This window comes from Pongo pygmaeus, chromosome 8 (assembly GCF_028885625.2).
Source record: "Pongo pygmaeus isolate AG05252 chromosome 8, NHGRI_mPonPyg2-v2.0_pri, whole genome shotgun sequence".
NCBI classification, from domain to species: Eukaryota; Metazoa; Chordata; class Mammalia; order Primates; family Hominidae; genus Pongo; species Pongo pygmaeus.
In genome coordinates this window covers 32,954,326-32,966,307 of record NC_072381.2, presented here as the reverse complement: position 1 = coordinate 32,966,307, position 11,982 = coordinate 32,954,326, and the positions used below count along the sequence as shown (strand labels likewise).

The 11,982-nt window shown below is 42.8% G+C and overlaps 1 protein-coding gene across 6 annotated transcripts in view; it reads left to right on the top strand.

The window, feature by feature from the left end:
* Nucleotides 1–375: 375 nt before the first annotated feature.
* Nucleotides 376–11,982, top strand: part of ARHGAP12 (Rho GTPase activating protein 12) — a 128,288-nt gene continuing 116,681 nt past the window's right edge. For all 6 annotated transcript variants that reach the window (XM_054437151.2, XM_054437150.2, XM_054437149.2 and 3 more), the window contains exon 1: nt 376–514. The gene's annotated coding sequence lies outside the window, so the exon portion shown is untranslated. The remainder of the gene's footprint in view (nt 515–11,982) is intronic.

The window sequence follows — 11,982 nt, the reverse complement described above, 5'->3', positions numbered from 1 at the left end:
CCGAAGAAGGGAGCGATAGGGCCCACGGCAGGGCCGTCTTTGCCCGGGCTCCATTCCTGCCACCCTGGCGCCACGTCCGCCCTTCCCTGGTTTTCCCTACGAGCGTTTTTTTAACGCTTCCCACTCCTTGTTTACAAAGTGCTGAGCCCCCTTGACCGCAGGCTCCCGCGCCGGCCCGAGTTCCCACACCGTACCCTGGCTGCCCCCTATCCGGCTCCCCGCCGGGCGCCGCACCCCGCGCCACCCCAGACCGTCCCGGGGACCCGCGCCCGCCCCGCGCGCCCGGGCCGTCACGTGAGCCGTCCGCCCCGCCCCCGCGCGTCACGTGAGCCCCGCCCCCGCGCCGGCGCGCTCCGACGTGCCCTGTAACTTACCCTCCCTCAGAGGCCAGCCTGCGGGGACGGGCCGGCCGCGGCCGTCGCCGTGTGAACGCTCTTCGGGCTCGCGTCGCCGACCCGCAGCCGCGGGGCGGACTAAGGAGGGAACCGCCCGCTGCGAGGCCGCCGGGCTCCCGGTGAGGTGCAGGGCGCGGGTCCTGGCGGACGGAGGGCAGGTTGGCGAGGCGCTGCACAAAGGCGCGCCGGGGCCGGGCTTTGCCCGCCGAGGGCGGTGGAGTCGGGGGGAGGCGTGTGCGGGAGGCGCGGCGGCGGCGGCGCCGCCGAGGTGCGCGCGAAGGGAGGTCGGGCGCGCAGCGAGGGGCTCTGGGCGCGGGGGTAGGCGCCGGGGGGGTACGGGGCCGGCGCAGCCTATTGGCTGACGTGGGCGAGACGGTTTAAATGGCCCGAAGTTGTGGCTCCTCTGCCCCCTGGGTTTCCTGACTTCCTGTGTGAGGGCAGCGCCCGCCCGCCCCGCCCCCAGGGAGGAGAGTGTGAGGGTGCGCGGGTGTGTGTGTGAGTGCGGGAGAGTGCGCGCGTGTGTGCACAAGGCGGGTGTGTGCGTGTCTATGTGCAAAAGGCGGGTGTGTGCGCGCGCGTGTGTCTGCAAAAGGCGGGTGTGTGTGTGTGTGTGTGTGTGTGTGTGCGCGTGTGTGCGCGCAAAAGGCCGGCCCGGCCCCTCCCGCGCCGTGGGCCCACTCCCTAGCCGCGGTGGGGCTCGCAGGCCTCCACCCACCCGGGGAGCCCACCTGGGGCGTCCCTCCAGGACTATTGACGTTAAACCGGACACTTTCTTCTTTGCGGTCTTTCCCGATGCCCTGCCCCTGCTGGATGGACGTGCATTCGCTCCCCTTCAGCTTCTCTGGGCGGAATCTCCTCAAAGTCCTTGAATTGAAAAATCCTCTTTACCAGCGTGCAGCCCGCCTCCCATCTCAGGGGAGCTGATTGTCTTCTCAGAATGGCTGTCCTTTACGTGTTGCTACCTTAAGTGACTGCAGACCCTTTGAGAAGAAATGGCCACACGGTCTTCGTTAGAGAAAAAGGCACGCCCTTCAGCTTTCGAGGCGTGTGATGTTTTCCTTTTGACTGCAGCTGCAGTTTTGTAAATGTGTTTTCAAAGGGTAAAGCACGACGTTGAAAGTACACCTGTATCGAAAGTTCTGATGTCATCCCAATTGGAGTGTTTGTTGTGGATAGAGGCTTTTAGCACTCTAATAACACGATTGGTTGTGGCTGGCTTTTGGGTTAATCATGACATAGAGAAGTAGATTTTATCGACTATTTAGGCATGCGTTCCTAAAGAGAGGTCGTGGAGGAAGGAAGGCTCACTCGGGTTCTGGTTCAGGTTCTGCCACCCGACTTCTAGAGGTTAGACCTTGGGAGACTCCAGGTGTTTCAATGGAAGTGTTAAAAATAACCCCTAGCCACGCCTCTTTCGTACTTAGAAGTCGGGAACGGTGGCCTAGATGTGTGTGTATTTGCCCATATCGCCTTTTCTTTACCTTATCTATAGGAGGGTGTTTTACAGAATCGGTCATCTTCCTCTACCTCCTCTGGTCTGAATAGGCAGTTTGGCTCCTGGCACAGTGTTTTTTTTTCTTTGTTTTAAAATTGCCTTGGAAACGTTTCAGAGCTGGGTTTTGAGAGCCCAAAACAGGCAGTGAAAGCGTGACCCCGACCCATGCCACCTGACGAGCCAGACCGTCTGGGCACATATGTGCGACCCCTGATTGCATGCGGCTCCACTCTTCTAGAAAAGTGTTTCTCTGTGGGGGAAAAAGAACCCCCAAAAGTGTAATATAATGTGTGTATGTATAGTTATGCGCCAGTATTTGTTGATAGATTTCTGTTCGTACTTCATCAAGCTGGAGAAGATTGATGACTCATTGATTGTTAAGATAATGCCGTCTGTATAGTTAGTTATATATATATTAGTTGTTGATATATAATTATCAATACATAGCATCTCTTTCGGTTTTATATTTGCTAATACCAGTTGTTTCGAGGTGCAAATGAAAATAGATTAAGTGCTGTAGAAAAACAGCATGTTACTTGTAGTTAATCATTTGACTTTTCTTTAATTAGAATCTACTCAGTGGTTTTTTAGTAGGCTGATAGAAAGTGAGCTTTACAAATTTTTAAGTACTCTATGTAAGTGACATTACTGAAAATAATAAGGGTAATTAAAATTTTTAAATGGAGTAAAAACTGAATAGTGGTGATCTGTTTAACCATTAAACAGTAGTACTAATATTTTACTTACCTGAGAAAATGGGCATCACAGTTTTACAATAAGTCATGGGAGAGAAAAGTGAAATTAAACTTTTGTCCTGTATTTAACAATTTTGGCTAGAATTGCAAATATGCACTATTTTGTAGTATGAATCAGATGTGAAAGGTGTCGTAGTACGACATAGCATCACTGTACCTCAAATCGGGCTTTTCAGATTACCTCTTTTGAGGAACCTATTGGGCCACTATCCTTGTGGTTTTTTTTTTTTTCTTCAGTTAACTGGCCCCGGCTCATTGGTATATGGCTTTGCTGTGATTCAGCCATTTCCCTATTACTTTCATTGACTTCATGGACTTAATGAATATTCTGCAGTTTCATTTTGTAATTGATTAGCTTTTTAATTGAACTGAACTGCCAAATGGTGTATTCTCTAAGCCTCCTTCCCCTGTTGATAATCTAGTGCTTCTCAAATTTTAACGTGCATAGGAATCACCTGCACTTCTAATATCCACTTGGTCATGTGGATGCTGTTCTGCCAGACCACAGACCACTGCTGTCCAATAGAAATGTAATGCCTATATAAATTACTTGTGCTTAAAGTTTCTAGTATTCACATTATAAAAAGTAAGCACGTGGAAAAAAAGTGAAATAAATGAATATGTTTTACTCAGTATATTCACAATATCATTTTAACATGTAATATGAAAATTATTAATGAGATATTTTATGTTCTTTACGTTGGACCAGATTTTTTGAAATATCAAGTGTGTTTTACACTTAGAGCATTTCTCAGTTTGCATTAGGCACATTTGACTAGTGACTACTGTATCGAACAACAGTTTTGGAGTCTAAAAGTGTAGACCAATGTTACTCTGTGTATTTTCAGATTGGCCCCATCAGCAATCCTTGAGAATGTAAATTTTAGGGCCCCACTTCATACCGGTTGTAGTTAGAATATCTAGGGCTAGGGCCTGTAATCTGTGGTTTGAAAACTCTCTGGGATATGGCTACAAAATGTATATGTGGTATTCTGGATGGGACCCTGGAACAGGAAAAGGACATTAGGAGAATACTAAGGAAATCTGAATAAAGTGTGGAAATTGTTGTGTGTCAGTGTTGGTTGATTGAATATGACAAATATACCACACTAACATAAGTTGTTAATAGGGATAACTGGGTCCAGAGTACATGGGAACTGTCTGGACTATCTTTGCAGTAATTATGTAAATCTAAAACTCTTTTAAAATAAGAAGTTTATTTTTAAAAAAGTTCTTCAGATTATTCCATTGCTCACTAAAAGTTTGAGAATCCAGTGATCTAGATCATTAATCACTTGTGCTGCTACAGCTTGGTTGGGCAGGATGGTGGCCAGTATTGGGTCTGGTAGGATGATAATAATAGTTTTTTTGTAATAAGACCTAAAACTTTTAAAGCACTTGCCATGCGCCATGCACTATTTCAAGTGCCTTGCACACATTTACTTAATTTTGCCAATATGCAGTATGTACTATTAATAAGCTCCACTTTGCAGATGGAAAAAACTGAAGCCCAGAGAGGTTAAATGACTTGTTCAGAGTCACACAGCGAGAGACAGAGACAGGATGTTTTATAAATTATCAGTGCATTTGTGACTATTTTTCTACTCTCACAACTTTTGCTTCCTTGAGTAAGCACTGATTAATATAGATACTCTGTGATGTCTGAAAGTTACAAAGTTTTTTTTCTTTCTTCTCACAAACATCTTTTGAGGTTTGTATTGTTTGCTTTGTTTTACAGGCAAGTTAAGGTGCCTAGGGTCCTGAGAGCTGATAAATGGCAAAGCCTAGATTTAAAATTTAGACCTCTGACTCCAAGTTCTGTGCTCTTTTCCTTCACCACAGCAGAATTCAGAATATGTTATGAGGTTAGAGTGACATCTTTTAAAGTTGGCTGAAAATTTCCTATATTTTGCTACGTAATATATATTTTTAAATTTCAGTTTTATTAAAGTGTAATATACATACATAAAATACACTAACATTCAACAATAAAAAAGAATGATCTATGGAGACAACATGAATGAATCTCAAAAGCATTAATCTAAGTGAAACATGTCAGACACAGAAGGCTATATACTATATGTTTTGTATTTCTCTATTATCACAGCTTTTGCTTCCTTGAATTAGCAGTGATTAATGTGATACCATCTATCATGCTTTATATCTAAGTGCTTTTTTTCACGTTTTCTCTTTCCGTTCTTACAAGGATCTTTTGAGGTTTGTACTGTTTCCTATTTTAGAGATGGATTGTACCACAATTTGTATTCACAAGTTCATAGGCCTTTGAGTTTTCAATTTCTGGCCATTATGAATGTTCATGTAAGGCCTTTGTGTGGACTTACGTTTTCATTTCTCTTGGGTAAATACCTAGAAGACGGATTGCTGGATCATATGGTAAGCATATGTTTAACTTTATTAGAAATTACCAAATTATTTTCCAAAGTGGTTGTACCATTTTGCATTTCCACCAGCAATGAAGAGAATTCCAGTTGCTGGTATCTTTACCATACAAAACATTCTGTGTTTTTGAAAGCTATCTGGTAGGTGGGTAGTGATATCTGGTTGTTTTAATTTGCATCATTAGGATTTTAACAGTTTTTTTAAAAAAATACAGTTTTGCGGTATAATTGCTGTATAACAAGCCGCACATATTTTTTAAGTGCACAATTTGATGAGTTTTGACATATGTATATACTACCATTTTCAAGATAATGAACATCTCTTTCACTCATCAGAAATTTCCTTGAGCTCCTATGTGATTCATTCCTCATGTCCCTTGGCAACTATTGCTCTGCTTTCTGTCACTATCAATTAGTTTGATTTTAGGAAATCAATTTTCTAGAATTTTATGCAGATGGACTCATGTACTATAGATTCTGGTCTGAATTTTTCTTCACTCCAGAAAATTATTTTGAGATTCACCCAGTTTGCTGCATGTATCACAGTTTGTTCCTTTTTATTGCTGAGTGATATTCCATTGTGTGGATATACCACAATTAGTTTATTCAATTGTTGATTGACTTGCGAGTTTCTCTTTGTTACAGATGAAACTACTGTCTTTGTGTGGACATATGCTTTAATTATTGTTGGTAAATACCTAAGAGTAAAATCCCTGAATCATGTGGTAGATGCATATTTAACATTTTAAGCATCTGCCAAACTTATTTCAAATGCTGGTTCAGTTTTACATCCTCACCAGCTTTGTGTGTGAGTTCCAGTGGCTCTGCATTCTCAAAAACACTGGTGTGACCTGACTTAGCCATTCTGTGAGATGTGTGGTGACATTTCTTTCTTTTTGGTTTTAATTTGCATTTTCCTGATGGCCAAAGATGTTGGGCATATTTTAGCCTATTTACCATCTATAGATCTTTGGATAAGTCTGTTTAAATATTTTGCCTGTTTTGTTTTTTTTTCCTGTTAGACAGGGTCTTGCTCTGTCACCCCAGGCTGCAGTATAGTGGCGTGTTCACAGTTCACTGCAGTCTCGAACTCCCAGGCTCAAACAGGCTTCCCACTTTAGCCTCCCAAGTAGCTGTGACTACAGGTGTGCGGCACCATGCCCAGCTAATTTTGTAAATTTTTTTGTAGAGACGGGTTCATGCTATGTTGCTATGTTGTCCGGGTTGGTTTTGAACTCCTGACCTCAAGTGATCCTCTTGTCTCGACTTCCTAAAACACTGGAATTACAGGTGTGAGCTACCTTGCCTAACCTATGATTTTTTCTTTTTTATAATGTCTTTGGTTTTGGTGGAATGGAGTTGGGATGTTTTCTCTCTGCTTCAATTTTTTTTTGAGAGATTTATGTAGAATTGGTAGTAACTTCTTTACGTTTTTGGTAAAATTCACCAGTGAAGCCGCCTGGGCCAGTTTTCTTTGTGGGAAGCTTTTAAAGACAAATTCTGTTTATTTAATAGATATAGGAGTATTCAGGTTATCTGTTTATTCTTTAGCAAGCTTTGGTTATTTGTATCTTTCAAGAAATTTGTTAGAAGGGCATGGTAGCATGCACCTGTAGTCCCAGCTATTCAGGAGGCTGAGGCTAGGAGGATTGCTTGAGCCCAGGAATTAGAGGCTGCGGTGAGCTATGATTATGCTGCTGCACTCCAGCCTGGGCAACAGAGCAAGACCCTGTCTCTTAAAAAAAAAAAAAAAAAGAAATTTGTCTACTTCATGTGGATTGTTGAGTTTGTTGGCATAAAGTTGTTCGTAATATTTTCTGTTTTCCTTTTGATGTCTTCAGGATCTGTAGTTATGTCTCTGGTTACCTTTTTGATAATTTGTTTCTTTTCTCTTTGTTCTCATTAGTTTGGCTAGAGGATTGTCAGTGTTACTGATCTGTGCTTTTTTTTTTTTTTTTTTTTTTTTTTTAGACAGGGTCTTGCTCTGTCTCCCAGGCTGGAGTGCAGTGGCATGATCTCAGCTCACTGCAGCCTTTGCCTCCTGGACACAAGCCTCAGCCTCCTGAGTAGCTGGGACCACAGGCACATGCCAACCACACCCGGCTAATTTTTTGTATTTTTGGTAGATACGGGGTTTCACCACGTTGCCCAGGGTGGCCTTGAACTTCTAAGCTCAGATGATCCGCCTGCCTTGGCTTCCCAAAGTGCTGGGATTATAGGTGTGAGCCATTGCACCTGGACAGTTTTACTGCTCTTAAAGAACCAGCCTCTGGTTTCATTGATTTTTCTCTGACATTTTTCTGTTTTCTTTTTATTGCTTTCTGCTCTCATCTTTTTCGTATCTTTTCTTCTACAAACTTTCTTTTTTTTTTTTGTTGAGATGGAGCCTTGCTCTGTCACCCAGGCTGGAATGCAGTGGCACAATCTCGGCTCACTGCAACTTCTGCCCCCGGGGTTCAAGCCATTCTGCCTCAGCCTCCCCAGTAGCTGGGATTACAGGCATGCACCACCATGCCCAGCTTATTTTTGTATTTTTAGTAGAGACAGGGTTTCACCATGTTGGTCAGGCTGGTATCAAACTCCTGACCTCATGATCTGCCCGACTCTGCCTCCCAAAGTGCTGGGATTACAGGCATGAGCTACCGCGCCCGACCTCTACAAACTTTGGATTTAATTTGCTCTTCTTTATCTTCTTAGAGTGGAAGCTTATGTCATTGATGTGAGACTTTTTGTGTTTTTTCTGGCATTTAGTGCTGTAAATTTTGTCTGAGCACTACTTCAGCTGTATCCCACAAATTTTGCAATTACATGTTTTCATTTTCATTCAGTACACATTTTCTGTTTGGTTTCTTTTTTCTTTTTTGAGACATTGTTTCACTCTCACCAAGGCTGGAGTGCAGCGTCACAAACTGCAGCCTTGACTTCCTGGGCTCCTGTAATCCTCTTACCTCAGCCTCCCTTAGTAGCTGGGACTACAGGTGCATATCACCATATCTGGCTAGTTTTTTTAGTTTTTGTAGAGACAGGGTCTCACCAGGAGTTCAAAACTCACCAGGCTGGTCTTGAACTCTTGGCCTCAAGTGATCCTCCCACCTCCGACTCCCAAAGAGCTGGGATTACACGCGTGAGCCACCTTGTCCAGCCTGATGTTGCCTTTGACTCCTGACTCATTTAGGAGTGTGTTGCTTAGATTCCAAAAACAATTTTGGGGTTTTTAAGATACTTTTTAAGAGTTTCTAATTTAATTTTATTGTGATTGGAGAACATACTTTGCATAATTTCTGTTCTTTTCAGTTTATTGAGGCTTGTTCCATGGTCGAGAATGTGGTATACAGGAACTTAGGTTTGTAAGAAACTACTAAACTGGCTGTGCTATTTAGCACTCTCACTAACACTATGTAAATGCTCTAGTTTCTGGAATACTTGCCAGCACTGGTATTGTCTTTTAAAAAAAACAACAACAAAAAAACCAACTTTATTGTAGTTGATGTGTAGTGATACCTAATTTGGGCTTTAGTTTACATTATTGATTTTTATTCTTGTTAAAATCAATTTGAATAAAACTTACAAATCATGGAGTGTTTTTTTTTTTTTTTCTAGTAGATGACAAAATGTACTGAGGGATTGGTAATAGTTCGTCATTTGTATGCTGCATAAGTGCTACTTTTCAGTTTTCTTTTTTTTTTTTTTTTTTTTTTGAGACGGAGTCTCACTCTGTCGCCTAGGCTGGAGTGCAGTGGTGCAGTCTTGGCTCACTGCAACCTCTGCCTCCTGGGTTCAAGCAGTTCTCCTGCCTCAGCCTCCCGAGTAGCTGGGATTACAGGCATCCACCACCACGCCTGGCTAATTTCTGTATTTTTAGTAGAGTGAGGTTTCACCATGTTGGTCAGGCTGGTCTGGAACTGCTGACCTCGTGATCCGCCCACCTCTGCCTCCCAGAGTGCTGGGATTACAGGCGTGAGCCACTGTGCCCAGCTAATTTTCAGTTTTCTAAGAGTTTGAATGTTTGTTTGCTTTTTAATATTTATTTATTTATTTATTTATTTTTATTTTTTTTTTTTTTGAGACAGAGTCTCGCTCTGTCACCCAGGCTGGAGTGCAATTGTGCGATCTTGGCTCACTGCAACCTCCACCTCCCAGGTTCAAGCGATTCTCCTGCCTTGAGTAGCTGGGATTACAGGTGCATGCCACCCTGGCCAGCTAATTTTTGTATTTTTAGTAGAGATGGGGTTTCACCATGTTGGTCAGGCTGTTCTTGAACTCCTACCTCGTGATCCGCCCACCTCAGCCTCCCAAAGTGCTGGGATGACTGGCATGAGCCACCGCGCCCGGCCAATATTTACTTGTTTTTTGTTTTTTGTTTTGTTTTGTTTTGTTTTTGAGATGGAGTCTCGCTGTGTTGCCCAGGCTGGAGGTACAGTGGTGCAATCTTGCCTCACTGCAAGCTCCGCCTCCCTGGTTCACACCATTCTCCTGCCTCAGCCTCCTGAGTAGCTGGGACTACAGGTACCCACCACCATGCCCAGCTAATTTTTTTGCATTTTTAGTAGAGACGGTTTCACCGTGCGAGCCAGATGGTCTCCATCTCCTGACCTTGTGATCTGCCCACCTCAGCCTCCCAAAGTGCTGGGATTACAGGCGTGAGCCACCGTGCCCGGCCCTATATTTACTTTTAAAGAGAATTGGTGAGAGCTTCATGGGGATTTTAATTACTTGTGGCTTTTGAGTAGATGGGTATAAGGTGATTTAAATTGTATACTGCAGTGTCTTTAGTGAAATATATATAACATGAAATTTACTGTTTTAACCATTTTTGAGTGCACAGTTCTGTGGCATCAAATAAATTAACTTTGTTGTCCAGCCATCACCACCCTTCATCTCCAGAACTTTTTCATCTTTCTAAACTGAAACTCCATACCATTAAGCAGTAACTTCCTGTTGCTGTCTTTCTCCATCCCTTGGTAACCACCATTCTGCTTTCTGTCTTTATGAATTTGACTACTCTAGGTACCTTCTAGGTACCTTGTATACATGAAATCATACAATGTTTGCCCTTTTGTGACTGGCGATTTCCCTAAGCATAAGTAGTCTTCAGAGTTCATTCGCATTGTACTAAGTGTCAGAATTTCCTTCCTTTTTAAGGCTGAATAATATTTTATGTATGTATCACATTTTGTTTATTCATCCATTGATGGATGTTTAGTTTGCTTCCACTTTTTGGCTATTGTGATTAATGCTGCTGTGAACATGGATATACAAATATCTGTTTGACTTCCTGCTTTCAATTCTTGTGGGTGTATACCCAGAAGTGGAATTGCTGGATAATTGGTAATTGTATTTTCAGTTTCCTTGAGGAACTACCATACCATTTTCCCCAGTGGCTGTACCACTTTACATTTCCCCCAGCAGTGCACAAGAGTTTTAGTTTCTCCACATCCTCACAAACATTTGTTATTTATTTAGTTATATTTATTTATTTGAGACAGGGTCTCACTCTGTTGCTCAGGTTGGAGTGCAGTGGCACAGTCACAGCCCACTGCAGCCTCAACTTCCAGGCTTGAGCGATTCTTTGACTTCAGCCTACTGCGTAGCTGGGACTACAGGCATGTGCCACCAATCCCTGGCTATTTTTAAATTTTTTTTTTTGTAGAGACGGGGCCTCGTTATGTTACTGAGGCTGGTCTTGAACTCCAGGGCTCAAGTGATCCTCCTGCCTCGGCCTCCCAAATTACTGGGATTACAGGTATGAGCCACTGTACCTGGTCTATTTTTTAATTTAAAAAAAAGATAGCCATCCTATTGGGTGTGAAGTGGTATCTCATTGTGTGTGTGTGTGTGTGTGTGTGTGTGTGTGTGTGTGATTTCCCTAATGATTAGTAATATTCAGCGTCTTTGCAGATTCTTACTGGCCACTTATATACAGATGCTCCTTAATTTATGATGGTATTATGTTCTGATAACCTATCATAAGTCAAAAATGTTGTGAGTCAAAAATGCATTTAAATTAGCCTGAGCAACATAGCAAGACCCTCATCTCTAAAAAGATTAAAAATTAGCTAGGTGTGGTGGTACGTACCTGTAGTCCTAGCTACTCAGGAGGCTGAGACAGGAAGATTTCTTGAACCCAGGAGTTTGAGGCTGCAGTGACCTATGATGGCACCACTGCACTCCAGCCTAAGTGACAGAATGAGACCCCCATCTCTCAAAAGAAAAAAAAAGGTATTTGATATTCCAATAAACCCACCATAAAGTCAGGAAATTGTAACTGGAACCGTTGCAAGTTGGGGACCGTCTGTATCTTCTTTTGAAAAATGTCTATCAGGTTCTTTGCCCCCCATGACTCTTGATATCCCAATGTTTATTTGAAGTGAACTGGCATAATTTAAACATTATAGAGTGTTTTCTCCTTTTTTTGGGTGAGTTACTGATGTCTGACACTAGAACTTTGCAGTGGCCAGACTTAAATAATTGCTGCACTAACAGATGTATTTGCCTTTGTTTTGTGGATTATATCTTTTTAAAACATGGGGGATTGGTAAACACACGCAAGTAATTGAATGTAAGTGATATTTAGAAGATTTTCTTTAAGAGAGTAATGTGTATAGTTTGAGAATACCTGAATGGGTTGGGGAGGAGAAGATACCTGGGTAGCCAGTAGTGTTGTGAGGTGAATGTTTTTCTTCTAGAATAAGTTGTTAGGAGATCGAAAGTTTCATTGAACTTTTATAAAGACTAGGGTAATGATTTCTTTTCTTTTTTATTGTTTTGAGACTGAGTCTTGCTCTGTTGACCAGACTGGAGTGCTGGAGTGCAGTGGTGCGATCTCGGCTCACTGCAACCTCTGCCTCCTGTTCAAGCTATTCTCCTGCCTCAGTCTCCCGAGTAGCTGGGATTACAGGCGCGTGCTACCACGCCTGGCTAATTTTTATATTTTTAGT